Here is a 20,870-nt window from a genome sequence, read left to right on the forward strand (position 1 = left end):
TAACAGAGGTTAAAGTCAGATCTGACCTTACTCTCTAAAGTGGTAGCTTGGTCGAGCAGCAAGGCAGTATCAGAGGACAGTGTAAATCATTTGTTGTACACACTCAGCAAAAGGTTTCACACACTCAAGAACTGAACTCTAGGCCAATTGTTTTTACATCAAAATATATAGTTGTTATACTTTTCTCAATATGAGTGACTTCAGGTAGTTACTTTGCAGAAAGGTAATAAACTTTGTAAGCACAATAGTTACAGTGGTTGCAATAGGCAACACAATTCTAAACACAATTTAACATTGAGCTCAATGGGTTTTTCTACATAAATGCAGTTGATTACTTTCAGGATTACTTTTCTAACCACAGGACTAGATCCTGGATTCAGTCCCGGGACCAAGGCTTTAAACAGTTAAGTAAAAGCGTTTTGGTTACAGTTGTGATTTTTAAAGAATATAAATGTATTTTCAAAGTTGACACTTCAACTTTTCATTGAAAAACTAGCAATGTTATCTTATGGAAAGAAATTCAAGTCACAGGTAAAGTAGGTTCTCGTTACTTTTGTAATCCAGTACTGGACTCCTGGGTTCAGCACTGGGATCTCTAACTAAGACAGGTAAGTAATTACGTTTTAGTAGTTGGTACGATTTTTAAGGAATATTTGTAATTTGCAAAAATAGACAGAAGAGATTTCACAGAAAAACAGTCAATTTTATTTTATTGGTTTCCTATAGAAGAAAATTCAGGTTACTGGTAAGTACGGTTATAATTACTTTTGCGGTTCAGTACTGGGCTAAAAGGCACAGTACTGGCTTCTCTCCTGGTCACATATGAGTAATTCGGAATTTGATATCAAACTTCTTAGCCTTCAGTGAAGCCATCATGGTGCTGTGGAGTTCGTAATGACAACCTCCCAGCACCATATACTCTTAATGGCAGCACTGCACTTACAGTGCCCAGGAATTGTCCTTAGCACTGTAGGGTTACAGGGCTCATGCATCTGTGCCCACACCACGAGCATAGGGCACCCAGCTAGAGGGGTGACTGATGGATGCCAGGGCAGTGAGCTTGTGGGCATGGCACACAGGGATGTGTGCCATGTCGACTCTTTGTTTAGTTCTGCACCTAGACACTCAGCCTGCAAAGGCAGTATGTGTGTGTCACGGTACAGGGCCCCTAAGGGTGGCACAATAAGTGCTGCAGCCCTTAGGGGTCTTCTCTGGTCACCATGCCCTGGGTACCTAGGGTACCATTTACTAGGGGCTGACAGGTGGCCAGATATGTCAATTGGGTTTTAGTTTCAATACAGTTTTAGGGAAGGAACACAGGCCCTATGCACCTGGTTGGCAGGAACCCAGGGCACACTCAGTCAAACCACATCAGCAATTCAGCAAAAAGTGGGGGCATACCAATGCAAGAAAGATGGCACTTTCTCACAGTCATCAATAGTCAACCTCTTACAAGATTTCAATTCATGCCCAGTAATTTATTGAAATCCACATCTTTACATAACCAAGCTTAAAATACCAGCCTCGAAATTCTTGTCAATTTTGTGCGGTCCAAGAAGTTTACAGTGATGGAAAAAAGAAGGGCACTGCATTGAACTCTCTCCAGCAAAGAACCAAACTCATTGTTGACCTTCTCTGAATCTGTTCTGGTACTGGAATCCCAGCCACTGATAGAGAATTAGCTTTCTTCAACTGACCTACCTTCTGAAATGTAACAATTTTTTTCATATTTACAAAAAAAAACCTTTGATAAAAAGGATAGATTAAGATGCAAAACCGACCCGATATTCTTCAAAATATTGAAAGTATTATCCACTGTATTCAAAGGCTCAAAAGGAGAATTCTGCAAGGACTTCAATACAGCCTTAATATTTGGTGTAGACTGCGGGAACCTTTTAAAGTGTCTAGAAACCAATTGTTTTCCACTATCCAAACAACCTCAAGATTCTCTAAAAGCTATAATTGCTGCCCATTGTTATTTAAAAGTTGAATGGGTCAACTTAAAATTAGACCCATTCATAAGGAATTGCAGGATACCAAAAAGAACGGGGTCTCTAAACCCAGAATCGCACCAGGAATTAAATAATTTGCTGTGTCTAGCTTAAGATTTAAGAGTGAATTGTCTGTCAGAATCCTGAATCACCCCTGCTAGATGCAAAGCAATACCTTTCTTCTGCTACCCACTCCTCTCAGGTTCCTGACTGATAAGGCTAGCCTTATAGTCTCCACATTCTGGACCGCTCACGTAAAAGTGCAATTACATCAAGTAGACACTTCACTGGTCACCCCAGGCTGCTCGGAGGCAACTTATCAAGTGTCTCTAACCCCACCAACATTCTCAGACCTATATCACATAGAGGTTCTACAAAAGAATCCAAAACCCCACACAATAAGGATAAGCCTTACAAACCCTAAAAGCTACATTACATGTAGCTGATCTATATATATATATATAAACAAATGTATGTCTGTCTGTCTGTCTGTCTGTCTCTCTGTTTGTCCTTTATGCATTACTACACCATTCATCCGATCGCCATGAAACTTTGGGAAGTTGTTGAGTGCACTCTTGCGAAGGTCTCTGGCATACATTTTTTTTAAATATCGGCCCCCCAGGGCCCTTATAATCTTTCGAATACTGATGTACGCACCAGACGGAAAAACAACAAATCGTGTATCCACGAGCACTCGAATAAATAAATAGTATTAAAACAGCATTCATCCGATCGCCAGGAAACTTTGGGAAGTTGTTGAGTACACTCCCACTAAGGTTTCTGGCATAACATTTTTTTAAATATCGGACCCCCGGGCCCTCATAATCTTTCGGATACTGATGTACGCACAAGACGGAAAAACAACAAATCGTGTATCCACAAGCACTCGAATAAATAAATAGAATTAAAACAGCATTCATCCGATCGCCAGGAAACTTTGGGAAGTTATTGAGTACACTCCTGCGAAGGTTTCTGGCATAATTTTTTTTTTAATATCAGCCCCCCATACGATATGTTTTCCATATTAAAATGAATACATTTCAATAAAAATGACACAATGTAAATTGAATGTTATCATAACGAGTTTCCTTGAATTTCCTTTCTTCGGGGATCGCAGCAATGCGCGACAGGTAAGTTAGTATTAAATCAATAATAATAATAAGTAAGCTTGTGAAGTGCCTGGATACACTAACTAGCGTATCCCCGCACTGTAGCTCAACCACTGTCTGTAGCATGAGTTTTCTTCTTCTTTTTTTTTTTTTAACAAAACCGGAATCAATGAACAACTAAAAATCTATTTTAACTACTAGCAGTGGAAAAAAACATACCTAAAAAATTGAGAATTGACCCCCAAATACAGAATACATTTAGACATTCCCACTCGAATCATCTATACCTCCACGGTACCCGATGACTCCTTGCACTCCTACATACCGAAACCATTTTGACTTGTTTTTGAAAACCCCCATCATTAGAAGCTTACAGAGTTTACTATTTTTTCTTCTTTGCAGACTTATATAATTTGAAAGTATACCATGTTTTTTATTTTCTTCGCTGTTGGTGACCTTAATTGCCCGTGCTTTATTCCACTAAAACGACCCAACTATACTGCAGAGCCACAGTTTTTTTCTACCACAACTGGTTCATAAAACTTTTGTTCACCTTTCTTTACAAAACCAGGTTTTTTTACCCAAAAACAGTCCCCAAAAACAATGGATTGGTCTAACACCCCATTCCTTTGGCCATAATACTTTTTATGTTTGTAATGAGTTTCATTTATATTAGATCTAACAATGGAGTCTAATTTTTTCGGAGAAAGTTGTGTGTTTAGAAATGTAGGCATACAAGTTGGTCTAAACTGTGTTGCAGGCTCCCTATTTTTCAGAAGTTCAAACGGAAAAATTTCTATGAATGGGGTGTGGTTCTGCAAAACTACAACATAGTTTCAACTGCAGTGGTAGCAACACATTTGTTAAGCAAAGTCCATCTCACATATTCCACTAACACTCTGTTGAATCGCTCAATGAGACCATTGGTTTGTGGATGATATAAATAACTTTTTACATGTTTAATGGAACTCATGGTCAAAAATTCTACCACCTCAGCTGAAACAAACTACACCCCATTATCAGATAAGAGGTCTACTGAGAAACCCTCACACATGAAAAAGTCTTTTCAAAATGTTATCACTGATTTTGAACTAGTCTCTCTTACAAATTTAACATAAAGTCACTTGGAATAATAATCTGTGAGAACATAAGCATATCTAGAATGTGGTGGTAATGAGTTAAAAGGACCGACCAAATCTATTCCTAGCATCTTCCGTAGGACCTGTAGGACACTCTATAGATTTCAGGAGGAGTACTTGTTTATAATGATTTATCACTCGTGGCACCCACCACACACTTGTTTACCAAATAATGCCATTATCCGTTTCTGGCAACCAATGATGCTCCCACTACACATTTGGTTAAAGTAGCCCCTAATTGTCCCCATGAGCTTTTTCCAAGATCTTGTTCCTGAGGGCACCAGGCGGTACTAATTTGTCCAACCTCATGATTAGACTATCTTCATTAGAAAAATCTTAAGAAATATTACAGTAAGGTTGAATTGCCACACTGACCGTTTTTCCCTAGGCCACCCTTCAATTATATATTTGACCACTGTTTTTAGCACACAACCATTAACAGTGGCTCCTTTCACACTTTTTCCTGACAATTAGCTGACATTTTAAACGTCAATGACTGCAATAAAAAAATGTCATCACCATTATCAGAATCATCTGTCATTTCCCCCTTGATAGGAAATCTTGATAGTCTGCTCTAACATTTTTTCCATCTCATATGTGGAAAACGTCAAAATGAATTCGGGGTAACTTGGCAGCAGACCTAGCTATCCTGGGCATACTGGTACCACTGAAAAAAAAAACAGTGGCTTATGGTCTGGTTGGAGAATTAAATGCCTACTTCACGGATAACTCTTGAACTTGTCAATGGCCCACCAACACACTAAAAGCTCTTTTTCAATGACAGAGTAGTTAACCTCAGACTCTCTCGGCACCCTGGATGCAAAATTATTATACATTCTCGATCACAAGGCTTCTGTGAGCGCGCATCTCCCACACATACATTGCTTGCATGGACAGTGAGACTGCATCTAAGATTAGGTTCATAAGATTTTAATACTTCAACCTTTGACACGTGCTATTTTATATCACAAACAATACATCAACACTGAGAATGCATCTAACATTAGCATCATAAGATTTGAATACCTTAACCTTTGACACTTGCTGTTTTATATCACTAAACACATTGCTACACTCTGAATCCCACACAAAATTCACACAAGATTTAAGCAACATAGAAATGGGCCTAACACTCAAGACAAAATCAGGGATAAAACGTGAGTCGTATTCACCCAGTCCTAAAAGATATTTGACGCTGGGCTTATCGGACGGAGGTGGTGCTGTTAAAACGGTGTCTATCAAACCTGGTTTTAGATGAACACCATGGAATGCAATTACATTCCCCAAATATTCCACCAACATTAGCATTTTTCTCTTTTTAGGACAATCCCAGCAACATCAAAAACAAATAGAACTTTACGTAAAATGTCATCCGGTTCATTGCATTTTTTAGCATATATCAAGACATAATCTTAAAAAATAGAAACATTGGGAACACCCTTAAGCATTGAGGCCATCACTCACTGAAACACCAAAATTGTAGAAGACGCAAGGCCAAATGGCATCTGGCACTATTGATAAGTACCCCATGGAGACACAGATGCAGTAAGATGGCAGCATTCAGGTTCCAATTCCACCCGGAGATATGTTGATGCCAGGTCACATTTAGAAAAATATTTAGCTCCTGAAAAAGTCAACAACATTTCATTGACTTTGGGTAAAGGATGTACATCAACCCATATTTCTCTGTTAAGTACCCTAAGATCCACACAACCTTGTAGTTCCCCATTTTTCTTTCAAGGCACTACTAGAGGTGAAAGCCTGATCACTGGTATCAGGGCATAAAACCTTGCCAAACAGTTCTTAATGAAACCATTCAAAAATGTTAAGGCCTTTAACTGCCACATACACTTTACCATAGATATTTCTTCCTTTAAAAATCATGATAGCTTCAAAATAACCTTGCATCTCAATCTTTCTTCCTTAATATGATATATGGGACCTATCCAGTGGCAACAAATTTTGGCTCACCCCACTTCTGTGGAAACAACTCTTGAGTGAGCAAAGTAATCCTGGCACCAGAGTCAACTAACAACCTTGCAGTTTTGTCCTCTATCTGAATATCAACATAGGGATCAACACAGTACTCAGGATTACCAGGTATGACCTCATTGTCGGATGCAACAAGGACCATGTTTCGCATTGTTTTAATCAAATCATCAATATTATTATCACACTCTAAACATGCTGCAGTAACATTAGCGAACTTCAGTTTAGCGTTCTGGCATGCTTTTGCGAAATGCCAACTTTCATACAAATACAACATTGCACATTCTTAGCATGACAATACTTTCTTCATTTAACATGTGACACATTACCATATCTGGAACACAAATCTGTTTGTTTAAAAAATGCATTGCTTTGACCAAACCTGTTCGCAGATGTCTTTGGTATAACTACTTTATTAACCTTGCCTTCTTTTGTTTTAATGCTAACCTATTTGTGTGCTTTCTCATGCAATTCTTTTGCAGCCTTGACAGATGACTCAATAGTTCTCGCAACCCTAATAGATTTTGCTAAAGAAGGATTGCCCATGTAGAGTAACTTCTGCTTAGCCCTATCTGTTCAGTGACAAATGAACTGATCACAAATCAATTGTTCCATGAAGTTTTCAAATTGACACTCTGCAATTCATTTGCATAAGACAGACAAATAGGTATAACATCTTTGCTTGGTTTCTGCTCTCTTTTTTAAGAACTTGTGCCTTAGCATTACTAAACTAGGAGACACATCAAATCTGTCGGAAAGTTTCTTTACTGTTTCCTGAAAATCATCCAGCTCCTCCCCTTCCACTACCTGAAACTTAGGCAAGTATTTATAGGTAGACAATCCCTAAAGTCCAAACAAGTGTAATAATTAAATAAATCTCAACACACCTATGGCACCTAAATAAGTTTCAGAGGTATAATACCATTGCCTCCACGGAATGGGTGGGTCTCTTGCTGATTATAAAAATGGTGGTGGAGGACAGACAGACCGCATTGTTATATTTTTTAGAAAACTTTAAGATCACTTTGTTATAAAACTGTATACCCCTGAACCAAATATACCCTTATCTAAGATGTTTGCGAGCAACACATATTGTAGCGGTAATTATGTTCTTCAAATCAACTCGTAATACCCATGCCCCAAGAATTAGAACTGTACAACAAAAATTACATTCCACAATTTACCTCAAGAAGTTCCACTTCCGGTTGATCTTGCTTAGTAAATGTGCACTTCACTAAACACTGTTTAGCAGAGTATCATACATAAGTAATTACGATCACTCAATTATTGTGTTCCAGATCAGGGGAAAAGTTAAAGGGTTTTATTACAGAAATCACAAAATCTAGCAATACAAAGTAAATGATGCCATGGAGTCTCAAATGCAGTTATACAGAGCAATCCAAATCAGAAATAATAATGCTAAGTCCCAAATGAGGAGCGAAATTTATAAAAATGTAGACAACATCCCTCATAAAATAATCAAAAGTCCTTCTTTCTCCCCCAAAATCACTGGGTTCCTATACACAATTATTTCATAGAAAATTAGTTTAAACTACAGTTTCAGCATGGTATGATCCCATGTATCAGTTCTTTGGTGAGAAAAAATTTAGGTCAGCAACAGTATATGTTAGCACTATCCCATTTTGTAAGAAAGCATCCAGTTTTTCCATGTCACTGTTACCAGAGATGTTCTGAACAAAATATGCAACATTAAACAACAACAATTCCTAAATAAATAAGACTAAACTGAGCTATGGAAACACAGATTAAGACTTTGTAAAAATGATACAGGGAAAAATACCAGAAAGTTAATTCAGAGGACAACAGGAAAATTACATCAACTTGTCTTCATTCTGCAGAGCTATGAGGAGAAAAGATGCACAGGTGGACCTGAAGTGAAGGGGGGAATGCAGGAGTAAAAACAGAGAGAGAGACAGAAACAGCATCCATGTTATCCAATATGAAGTTTTCAGCAAAATGTGCCATAACTAAATCATGTTAATAAACACACTTCTAAACCTCATATTAAAATAAGATTAACTGCAATCATATTACACAAAAATATGAACTCAAACAAATCTCTCCTTTGATTAGTTTATATATAATAACTAAAAAACCATTAATAATTTTATTAATCTGGAAATCAATCAATCAACATTACTCTTTGCTTCTTTCAAGAACCTTCTGCTGGCTTCCTTAGCTGGGGGTAAACATAGTCCTTGATGTCCTCCATCTCATATTTTTTTAAGAGTCTCTTCTTCTTCAAATTGCCCCTTTTTTCACACTTTATGAACAAACAAACAGAACATTTTAGAAAAAGAAATAGGACAATTGCACAATGAATTATTATGGCTCTAATCTTCATCATCTCATAATCTACTTGCTTCAATGATTCTGCCGTATCGGCTTCAAGCTTATCTACAAGTGTAGACAAACATATACTTTTCACATCATTCATTGCCACACCCACAGAAAGAATTATAGCACTTATTATATCTAAAACAATTTTTCCAAAGCTACTTTTCACCCTTCTAATTCTATTTTTAGTATCTATTTTATTAATATGATGAACTCCAGGAAACACTAAAGCTAAATAACAAGACCGAACCCAGTTTCATGGTAACTTCAATTAAGCAATCTTCTCATACACATAATAAATTCCTCTCAGAATTGGCTCTCCACCCTGTAAGTAATTCCCACTTATTTCATAGGTTTTGTCACACTCACTCTCTCCCACAAATTCTTCCCTTCAAAGGAGAATGCTTTACCACACACAACTCACTCCTTCGTTCCTGCTCCATTCCTTTTTTTTTAAACAACAAATGTTATTGATTGTTTCCATCCAAAGGGGCGGGCCCCCAACAAGCCAAATTCATAGCTAGCAATGACCATAAGTATACTGGTTGTTGCCAAGGGTATCCTTCGAGAATCTATAAAACACCCAACCCAACAGCTCCCGCCGCCCACCTCCCCCATCCCTGCACTGCCCAACCCGCTTGAAAGACTGAACAGGCATAAATACATATGATCATATCTCCACGCCGACTAATCCACGAGTAGGAGTGGAGAGTCATGTGATGGTGAGTCTGTCTATGAGATCTTGATTCATGGACGTTAGAAAAATATAAAGATCAAAACCCCAGGACTTGGCTCATATAGCCCAAATTTTCCTGTGCTTCTGCGGGCAACCACTGGCCTGAAACACCGCGACCTCGTCAGACATGCAATTATCTAATGCAGATTTCCAGGCCGCCACCCCAGAGGGAGAAGAAGACTTCCATTGCTGGGCTATGTCGCGATTAGCTAGCGTGAGCCCCAGGAAAAGAAGGTGTCTCTTATAGATGTTCCCTCCTATATCATCAGTACTGTGGAGGAGGGTCAGGCGTGGATCTTCTGAGAGGTCCCGCCCCAGTACCCGCTCCAAGCAGGACAGTACCCCCGACCAAAAATGACGTAACACTGTGCAGCCCCAGACCATGTGTAAAAAGGATCCGTCATCTGACTGGCATCTGAGGCATGTGGGGGACGAGATAGCTCCCATCCTCCAGAGGCGGAAGCGGGTATAGTACACCCGATGCAGGTATTTAAACTGTATCAGTCTATATCTAGATGACACTGTTGAGCCCCTGGGACTAGCAAGAGACTCGGTCCAGTCATCATCAGAAAGGGTCGATATGTCAGCTTCCCATGCCGCCTGCGTCTGATGCAGGTTCGTCTTGGTATGTGTGGTCAACGTCTGATAAAGCTGACGGATTTTGTGTTCCCCAGATCACCTATCAACAGTCTACCCTCCAGGGGATTGAATTCTGGCAAAGTCGTAAGGTCTTTAATCAGGGAAGAGAGAGCGTGCCAAAGCTGGAGATACTTATGGAATTGGGATTTGTGTAGGTCGAACTCCTCCTGCAGCCTTTGAAAGGATTTAAAGTGTGGGACCGCGCATCACGTCGCCCAGTGTCGAGATCCCAATTGTATCCCACCGGCGGACCCCAGGCAATGCCGCGACCGCTCAGAGGCACGTGCCTCGCCAGTGGGTCATCTCACACGTCAGCATACCCCACCAACCCATTTATTATTATTATTCATTTACAGCCTGATTCATGTAGGTAAATTGCACTCGCAAAGGGCCAGATTCTGAGAATCTGGCCCTTTGCGAGTGCGATTTTTGCATTTGGTATTCATGATACCAAATGCAAAAATCGCTATTTAAGAAGTCGCAAATATGCGAGGAATAGCATTTAAGGAATCTCTAATAGAGATTCCTCAAATGCTATTCATGAAACATCAAGAAATAGCGATTTTGAACTTTTGGGGCCGCTATTTACCGACAGGTCAGACCTGTCGGTAAATAGCAAAAACTCAGAAAAATGCTTTTAAAAGCATTTTTCAAAGTTGCATGTAGCACACACACATGTGCTTTGGACATGTGTGTGCGCAACACCTGTCCAAAAGTGCATTTTAGGGGTGCTACAGGGCGTCCTTTGGACACCCCTGGCACCCTTAAAATCGCTATCTTAGTTGCGAGTAGCAAATTGCTACTCGCAAATCCCCATTCATTCCTATGGGCCTCTTGGCCCATAGGAATGAATGGGGAGTATTTGCGAGTAGCAAATTGCTACTCGCAAATAAAGAACATGTAGGAATCGCTATTTAAGTAGCAATTCCTACATGAATGCCGTTTTGCGTGTCCTCAATAGCGAATCGCTATGATTCGCTATTAGGGACACGCAAAACGGCATCTACATGAATCAGGCTGTTAATTTGTATAGCACAACAGCTACCCACAAAGGGTTTCCCGGCGCATTTGAAAGATGAATAATTTTACTGTGAACAAGGACCAGCTTAGATGTTGAACAGCCAGGTTTAAGGGCTTTCCTAAAGCACATGTAGTTGGTCTCGTTTCGGGCTGAAATGGGCATAGAATTCCATAATGTGGGTCCCAGAAAAGAAGCCCATAGACTTCGAAACACTTCTCCAAATCTGGATCACAGTACCACAGGCCGCGGGGAGGGCGTCCAGGGCAGAGGCACTATACAGGAGATCCAGCAGTGGAGAGATGTCTAGGAAGAGCCGCTCTACCGCATAAGCCGGATCGTCCTGCGGATTATACCACCATTCATTGATGACCAGCAGTTGGGACGCCCAGTAGTAAGATCGTACTTCTGCAGCTGCAATACCCCCACAGTAAGTAGATTGGACGCAGGTCGCCAGAGCCACCCGGACCACACCGCCATCCCACAGGAAGCTGTTCAGGAGAGCATTTACTTGACGAAACCAAGAGGGAGGGATGGGATAGGGGTAGTTTTGCAATTTGTATAATAAGCGCGGCAAAGATACCATTTTAAAAATCGTGGCCCTGTCGTAAAGAGACAGGGGGAGATGGGACCATACCGTCGTCTCCTCCCAGACCACAGGAAGCAGAGGGGACATGTTAAGCGACCACACCGAGGTGGGATCCCTGGTGATATAGACACCAAGGTATTTAAACCCGTCCATTGCCACGACTAGCTGTGAGGCCTAGTCCTGACACCCCTGCTCCCCACAGACGTCGATTTAGACGGATTGGCGCGGAGCCCCGTCATTTCGCCAAACACCCGTAGAATCTCCAACACCCTCAGACCTGTGAGACCTGTGACCCTGGGGTCAGAAAAAAAGAATAGCGCATCGTCCGCGTAAAGTGAGATTTTATTGGTGTATTCTGGGGACCAAACCAGACCCCTATAGATCGCATCCAGGCGTACCCATGCCGCCAATGGCTCGATGGCCAAAGCAAAAAGAAGCGGGGACAGAGGGCATCCCTGCTTTGTCCCCCTCCGGATACGAAAGGGGTCCGAACAATACCCGGCCACCCTCACTGAGGCCATCAGGTAGGTATATAGGAGTTTAACATAAACTCGAAAGCGTGGACCTAGATTAATAGCCTCCAGTAATTTAAAAAGATAAGACCAGCCCAGGGAGTCGAAGACCTTGTCGATATCGGCCAGTAGGACCGCTGCGGGACATCCCAGGCGGTGGGCCTCAGTCACGGCGTTATGCGCGTGACGTATGTCATTCAGCACTGTTACGTACTCTGCTGTGATTAAAACTTTTAATTACTGCAAAGTGGCACCTTTACATACTCTGCAGTGATTATAACTTTTAATCTTTGCAGAGTATGTAAGGGCGCCTGTCAACCACCCTGAGGAATCTGAGGAAAACATTGGGCTGAGCTATTTTCTTAGGAAAAATGCACCTTCACATCCATTTTTGGACAAAGGTTGCATTTGGCGCTGAGAAAATAGCGCCAAGCCATGCCTTCCCTGGACCGGAAACAAGCTTCCTAGGACCGGTTTCTGGCATTACAGCCGTCTTCAGCCAGGCTTGCTTGAATCCAGTGGCAAAGTGAGCAAGGGGCTCACGTCTGAGCATACCCTGCCAACTTATGGCGAACAAAGCGGTACAAAAGGGGGTGGTGATGGACGGAGCATCTGAATCAATCAAACACTCACACCCAGTCAACAGATCTGGGTTTAATCCATCACCGTTCTTTATTAGCCCACTCTGCTACCCCACTTAAGACATGGCCATATGCAAATCAGTCTGACCCTGTGCCTCATGGGAACAGTCCAGCCCGAACTGCCAAGCCATGCCTTCCCTGGACCAGAAACAAGCTTCCTAGGATCCCACCAGGTAGCTCCCTCTGCGCTTCACGACGTGGGAGCACCAGAGCAGCCCACTTCCATCCTCTATAAGGGTATGTAACCATCCAATTGCAATGGGGGGATTATTGAGGTATTGTCGGGACTGCGACCCTGGATGAGCGAGGTTCCTCCAGATGCCTGGAGTGTCTCCCTACCTGGTAGGGAGTCAGGTGGACTTCTCATGCTCCTGCTTGCAGCCCCAGCAGCTGGTTGCACTCCGGTTGCAAGTGGGCCAGGGCCAATTCTCATTGCCATACCCGGGAAGCTGCACTTGCTGAACACACTGCAGCCTCTCGGTGTCGGGATTCCAGGCACCTACTGATACCCCCAGAACACAAATCAGCCATCTGGAACCATTTTGCTAATCAATCGTCCTCACCGCATCGCAACCTGGGGGGTGAGACGGTTATAAATAGCAGACACTTACCAGAGTGGGGAATTCAAGAAACCTCCACCACAGAAGTATGAGGTTACCAAATCGAGTTGGGGCATTACAGTGACACATAAACAGTGTGACCCCCCCCATGCTACCAGAGAACCGATATGTGGGGAACTGCATCTCTGCCACTAGGCAAAGGGCTACTGCCTCTCCTAGTTTTTCTGCTTGAATTTGTATTGTAAGATCAAAAAATGGGAGGGACGGATAACTGAAATTGTGTGTGAATTTGTGCATGGCTATTGTTTAGCTATGCCATAAAATCTATAAGTTCGTCAATTGTTTCCTTCTAAATCATCAATACACCGTCTATGTAACTTTTCCATATACTTATATGGATGTAGAAGGGTTGTTTTGATGCAAGATTTTTGATTTTCAACACGATCTATATACAGAAGGGAAAAATTGCTGCCATAAAAACAACTTTATACTGTTTATAAAAGGTATTTTTGAATTGAAATTTTTTTCTCTAAGGGCAATTTCTGAAAAAGGCTTAAGTAAGGAAGTCTGGACAGAGTGAAGACTCAGGGGCATATTATCAAGAACGGGCGTTACATTATCGCCGCTTTTATCGGCAGGAAACTGCCGATAAAGCGGTGATAATGTGCTTGATAATATGCTCTATGAATTCCAATCGAAGCCCATGTTAGATGTCTTTACATGTGCATATTATCAAGCACATTATCGCCACTTTATCGGCAGTTTCCTGCCGATAATAGCGGCAATAGTGTAACGCTCATTCTTGATAATATGCCCCATAGTCTGTTATCCCACAAGGTGATAATGATATCAGGCCCTTCAAGCTGTAAGATCTTGTGAGGGTTCAAGGTCCTTGATCTGATTAATCAGATCCATCCTGGCCCATATGTATGTTTTTGTCAAAGGCAAATAATCTTTTATGAACAGATTTAGGGGCATATGTATCGAAAAAGCTATTTGCGATTCTGAAATTGCGATTTTTAGAGAATCGCAATTTCAGAAACGCAAACCACGATGTAAATAAATATTCTCACTGTTTTGGACATCATTGCCACATTCAAGCCCTTAACGGAGGAAACCAGCGATAGTAAGGAGTCAGAGCGGCTCACCTCGCCTTATTTTGTCTTCGCCCGGCATCCAACCACCTCTCGGCGCACCCGCTCCGCGGGTGCCCCTTCGCCTGCCAGAGGAAGGAGACACATCAGCAGCTGCGTGTGTGGAGCGTAGAGGCAGTAAGGAGGTAAGCGGCTTGGGCGTGTGGCTGCAGCGGGGCTGCGAGCGTGCAGGGACTTCAATTCCCAGAAGTCCCTGCTAGACCGACGGAGAGCTTCCGGTCCGCTCTCCCTGCTGGCCCGCCCCCCGCCCTCCTGAGGCCTCATAACGCCGGTCAGCAGCAAAAGCGAGTGGGACACTGTTTTGGACATCATTGCCACATTCAAGCCCTTAACGGAGGAAACCAGCGATAGTAAGGAGTCAGAGCGGCTCACCTCGCCTTATTTTGTCTTCGCCCGGCATCCAACCACCTCTCGGCGCACCCGCTCCGCGGGTGCCCCTTCGCCTGCCAGAGGAAGGAGACACATCAGCAGCTGCGTGTGTGGAGCGTAGAGGCAGTAAGGAGGTAAGCGGCTTGGGCGTGTGGCTGCAGCGGGGCTGCGAGCGTGCAGGGACTTCAATTCCCAGAAGTCCCTGCTAGACCGACGGAGAGCTTCCGGTCCGCTCTCCCTGCTGGCCCGCCCCCCGCCCTCCTGAGGCCTCATAACGCCGGTCAGCAGCAAAAGCGAGTGGGACACTGTTTTGGACATCATTGCCACATTCAAGCCCTTAACGGAGGAAACCAGCGATAGTAAGGATTCAGAGCGGCTCACCTCGCCTTATTTTGTCTTCGCCCGGCATCCAACCACCTCTCGGCGCACCCGCTCCGCGGGTGCCCCTTCGCCTGCCAGAGGAAGGAGACACATCAGCAGCTGCGTGTGTGGAGCGTAGAGGCAGTAAGGAGATAAGCGGCTTGGGCGTGTGGCTGCAGCGGGGCTGCGAGCGTGCAGGGACTTCAATTCCCAGAAGTCCCTGCTAGACCGACGGAGAGCTTCCGGTCCGCTCTCCCTGCTGGCCCGCCCCCCGCCCTCCTGAGGCCTCATAACATCAGCCCACTCCCGCAGCGCGGGACGCAGCCCGGGCTAAGACTGGGCTAAGACTGGGCTAAGACTGGGCAAAGACAGGGCCGTTTTAGGCCGTTTGAGACCGATTGAGACCGGACCGGGCCACCCCCCTTGGTTTTATCCTCTTGAGTCTCAGTAGCATACCAGCGCTATTTTAAGTATTTTTTATATCTTTTCTTCCTTCCTTCCCCATAATGTCCTCACGTGAAACTAGGAGTAAGGCCACAAAGATTCCCAAAAAAGCCACAGGCACACTAGACGACTTTATCACCAGGACCAGCCTCTCAATTGACAATGAAATTACAAAACTTCAGCATAGAGTATCAACTGAACTTGAATGCGCCAGGAGACTCTCTACTGAACTTGCGCTTAGGAAAAAATCTTCTCTAGGCAGTATTGCTACATCTAAAACTCCTGAGCGCATTTCTGGCCCAAAACCAATAATAGTCTTAGCCGAGGTGCACTCGGTAGTAGAGGAATTAATTCCTCCCACTAACCTGGAGCCCCATGGGCCTCTAGCTAGGGCTGAGCCAGGAACCCCATCTCAGCTGACACCCTCAAAGGAGACTGTTGAAGTCCTCCCAGATGGGGTGTCCTGTAATTCATTAGCAGAGACGATTCCAACTGCATGTCCTATACCTACCAGCCAGTTGCCAGTCGAAACAGAGTCTTCTAAAAACAATTCATCAGCCAAAGCTCCACTAAAGCACAAAAGAAAGCGTAAGCATCTCACCGCTTTTGCTAGGAAAAAAACAAAAATTATTCTTAGTCATAATATTAAGGGTGGGACTCCGAATACGCCTGCCGTAATATCTGAGAGCTCTGCACATGATCCAGCACTAGCTAACACTGATATTACTAACATCAGTATAGATGAGCACATTTCGCTAGATAAGTCTGATCACTCAGGTAGTGAAGGACAGAGAGCCCCTTGCGTCATGGTAGAACCAGATGGTGGAAGAGAGGAATTTTTAAAAATAGTATGGGAAACGCTCAAGAGATTACTTAAACCATTAGAAACCAGGTTAACTGGAATAGAGAATCAACTTCTAGAAGTTGAGAAAAGTGTTATCACTCTTTCCAGTATAAGTCTTAATTGTACTGAAGTACCTAGAGTCACCCAGCAAGTTCCGGTCCTTGTCCCGACTATATCGAAAGACTCTCATACTAAGCCATTAGATGTGCAGCAAAAGAAGGTAGGGATAGTTAATAACACAAACATTACTCAATCAAGTAGTACTAAAAACCAACCAAATCCAACCCCTTTAACTTCCACGGCTACAGCTGTAAACATTACTAATAAATCGATTCAGAAAAACCAAGTACATACCAACTCTCCCTTACCACAAATTCCCTCTTCTTCTCACTCTTTCAATCAGAGCACATCCACGTTACACAAACCTCAACCTAACACTCCTACCTATCCCTACATTAGTGCTGCAGGCATTCAATCCATGCAGGACAAAAACTCTTCTAATGCCTCCCACAAACCAAACTACCAGTCCAACCATACTCGTAATAATTTTAGAGGAGGATACATAGATTTGCCACCAGACGCCAGTACATTTGTAGCTGTTCTCACAGGGGTGCCAGAACTGGACAGTCAATACGAAGAAAACTTCCAATCGCTAAAAAACAAAGTGATTTTTTGGCTAAATAAATATAAACCTATTCCTAACCATCTGAAAAGTAAGATCCTCATGGTTAGGAGGGTACCATGGGTAGGGCCAACTGCAAAAACAATCACGGGCGATTGCATTGTCATATCCTTTGAGGAACCCCAGAGTGCTGAACAAATCTGCAATTGGAAATCGTACGGTATGAATCCCCCCATTGAAGCCAGACCCCTATCATTCTTCTATCCTCCACCAAGACAAATCCATCACGGCCCCAACTGGAATCCTGCTAAGCAGTATTCAGATACTGCCCCAAACTTGGTTAGGTATGGAGATTATAATACGTGGTCTGGTGTTCCTAACTTGGTTGGACACGGTGATTACAACATGTGGTCTGGCATTCCTACCTTCAACAGATTCAGCTGCTTAGATGCTGTGGACTGACTTGCCACCATGCCTGACTGCATCCATGAATTATACGATGGCTTCTGTAACTTGGGCAAAGGCTACCACAAACCTAAATACGCCGCACACTTCAACGATGATAAACAGCCTAAACAGCCAAAAAGGATCATGACGCACAAGCTTAATCCAGCTCCCCAGAAAAAGGGATCATTCTGTGGAGCTGGAAATATATGCTGTGGCACAGCTGAGGGTGGTCGGGATGAGAGTGCAACCCCTGCAGCCGGAGTAAAGATAAAGGTTGCAGAGAAAGATATAGCATCACTGCAAGTAGGCACTATGCGCAATCTGTGCACAGTGATCCCCCCCCCGGCCACTCCGAATACTGACCCTTGCTTACTTATCTTATCATGGAACATTGCAGGTGTTTATAAGAACTTAAAAGACCCTGAGTGGGCAAATTACATTGATACCTGTGACATTTGCCTACTACAAGAAACTTGGGCCTTAGAAGTTCCACACCGGGTAGGCTACAAAACCTTCGGCACTAAGGCAGTTCAGTCTAACCGAGGAAGACCATCAGGGGGTTTACTAATCTGGCTAAAAATCACCTTAGCCATTCAGGTTGAAACTGTGGATACAGGTTCCCCGGATATTCTAGCCTTAAGGGCAACTCCATCGTGTGGCAATGAATGGTTTATTGTTAACATTTATAATAGACCAGCCAGTCACTCGAAGGTATCATCAACAATTGAGGCCCTGGAGCACCTGCTTAAAAACGTAATTGGAGACACCCCGGTCATTCTAGGAGGAGACTTAAATTGCAACTTTGAACCTGTTTTGGGCTTCTCTGAAGTGTTCGAAGATGAGGACTCAGCCTATAACATCCCCCAGCTTGAGACCACCAAATTTGTTAAATATACGACATTGGCCAGCCAACTTTTAAGACTTGCTGCAGATCACGGCCTCAGAGCGGGCAATGGCCGACTCCCATCTGACCTGCAAAAACATCCAACCTTCTCTAAAGCTAACAGCAATTTAGACTTTGTACTTGTTTCTCTCAGTATATGGCATTTTTTGATAGATCTGAAAGTAGCAAGTAGGGGGGAAAGTGATCACTACCCTTTGGAACTTTACATCAACAAGAGCATGGTTAGTGATATCACTTTATCTACAATTGAATCCACCGAAGTCACCTTATGTGAGGATGTCCACATAAGTAATAACAGGCGTGCAGTGAGATGGCCACGTGTTCTGGCAGATGGTAAAGCCTTAGCACTGGTTTACTCCCTTTTTGAACAAACATTTGCACATGTAGCTGACTATGCCTTCCTACCGGAACACTTTGAACATTTTATTGATATACACAAAAACTTCTTTTCGGAACTAAAAATGCTCTTATCGAAAATGCCGAAAAAGAAGCAGCAAAATCAAAGAGTGGCAAATCATGGAAAGTTATGGTATGACCACGTGTGTAGAACTGCCAAATCAAACCTACTGTTTGCTATTAAAAACAAGTCCAAAGAAGATGTAAAAGCTGCAAGGGCAGAATATAAACGCACGTTGGAAACATCCAAAAAACTCTGGGAGGAATCAATTTGGGCCGACATGTTATCTGCCGCAAAAACTAATGACAATATTGGCTTCTGGAGACTAGTAGCCAATGGTGGACACGCTGGGAGAATCGTGAAGGACGTATTCCTGGATGAGATGACCTGGGTATCCCATTTTACAAATCTTTACAAACAATACGACAGCGATAGCCAATGGAGCCTAAGGTCCCCGGCGCCTATTGAACCGCTTAATTTCACTCTGGAGGAGACAGTAAGGGCGATAAATGATCTTAAAAACTCTAAAGCCCCCGGTCCGGACAGAATACCGGGGGATCTTTATAAACATGAACCTGAAGTTTGGGCCCCCTATCTGAATTGTCTGTTTAATGCCCTATCTTCAAATTGCAACTTTCCTGAGAGCTGGCGGGCAGCAGAGGTTGTGCTAATATTTAAAAAGGGGGATAGAATGATACCCTCCAACTATAGGCCAATCAGCTTGATGGACACACTTCAAAAACTATATGCCAAACATCTTCTATTCAGAATTAATGATTGGCTTGAAGCTACCAACATAATTTCCAAATTCCAGGCTGGCTTTCGGAGTAAGATAAGCACAACAGATCAAATCTTTCGTTTTTGTTGCCTGATTTGGAAATATGTCCAGCTGAAAAGAGGTCATTTGTATGTAGCCTTCGTTGATCTGAGGGCTGCATTTGATTTAGTCCCACGTAGCCTACTTTGGAAAACACTGCAAGACCTTGGGTTACCGGGATGCCTCCTCGCTCAAATAGTTGAGCTACATGCAGATAACTTTGCAAACATCAGGTGGGGCCCAAATGGTGAGCTAACTCGCAATATTCCCATTGAACGTGGGGTTCGCCAGGGGTGCGTCCTGGCCCCTACCTTATTTTCCTTGTTTATAAACGATGTTCCTGACTACTTAAATGCTTGTGTCAATGATTCTCCGCAGCTGAATGGTATAAGGGTGCCTGCGCTGCTCTTTGCAGATGATACTATACTTATATCCCAAACAAAAAAGGGTCTCCAGGTACTCCTTAACTCATTCAGTTGCTATTGCCAGACAAAGGGCTTGGAAATTAATGCAAATAAAACGAAATGCATGTTAATAAATCCCAGTATGCCAAATAGAGGGTCTTTGACCTTAAACAGCCAAAAATTAGATACTGTGGATAACTTTTCCTATCTGGGTGTTGTACTCGACTCCAAACAAAGCTGGAAACCCCAAATTGAGAAAAGTAAAATAACTTATGCCCAAAATGTCAAACCAATCATAAGCAAAATGAATTCCAGTACAAGCAAGAGTGTTACCCCGGTTTTAGAACTTTTTAAATTTAAAATACAATCTGCTGTACTATATGGAGCAGAAATATGGGGCCCTTGGGCAAAGAATAGTTTCCGCGTTCTGGACAACAAATTCATGCGTACTTCCGTTAGGGTACCAAGTAGTACACCACTTTTACCACTCCAACTTGACTTGAATTTTAGGAGAACAGATCATCTAACTATGTTAAGGCCATTACTATTTTGGGTTAGGCTTTGGACTACACCCGAACTGATAGATTATAGACATGGCCTGCAAGAATTGATGATGCTTGATTCTTTTAACTCCCTGCACTGGCTAGTGCATATTAAAAAATGGCTTCTACTTTTGGACCTACGTTCTATGTGGGAGACTCCAGATAAAATGCCTACCTTTTCCAAAATGGTAGTTAAGCGAGCATTCTGGAATCATATAAGTAGGAAACTAGTGGATGGAATTAGTGTTGGTTCTGCAGTCCAGGCTTTTTTGTTATTTAAAGATG

This window comes from Lissotriton helveticus, chromosome 3_1, assembly GCF_964261635.1.
Source record: "Lissotriton helveticus chromosome 3_1, aLisHel1.1, whole genome shotgun sequence".
Taxonomy (NCBI): domain Eukaryota; kingdom Metazoa; phylum Chordata; class Amphibia; order Caudata; family Salamandridae; genus Lissotriton; species Lissotriton helveticus.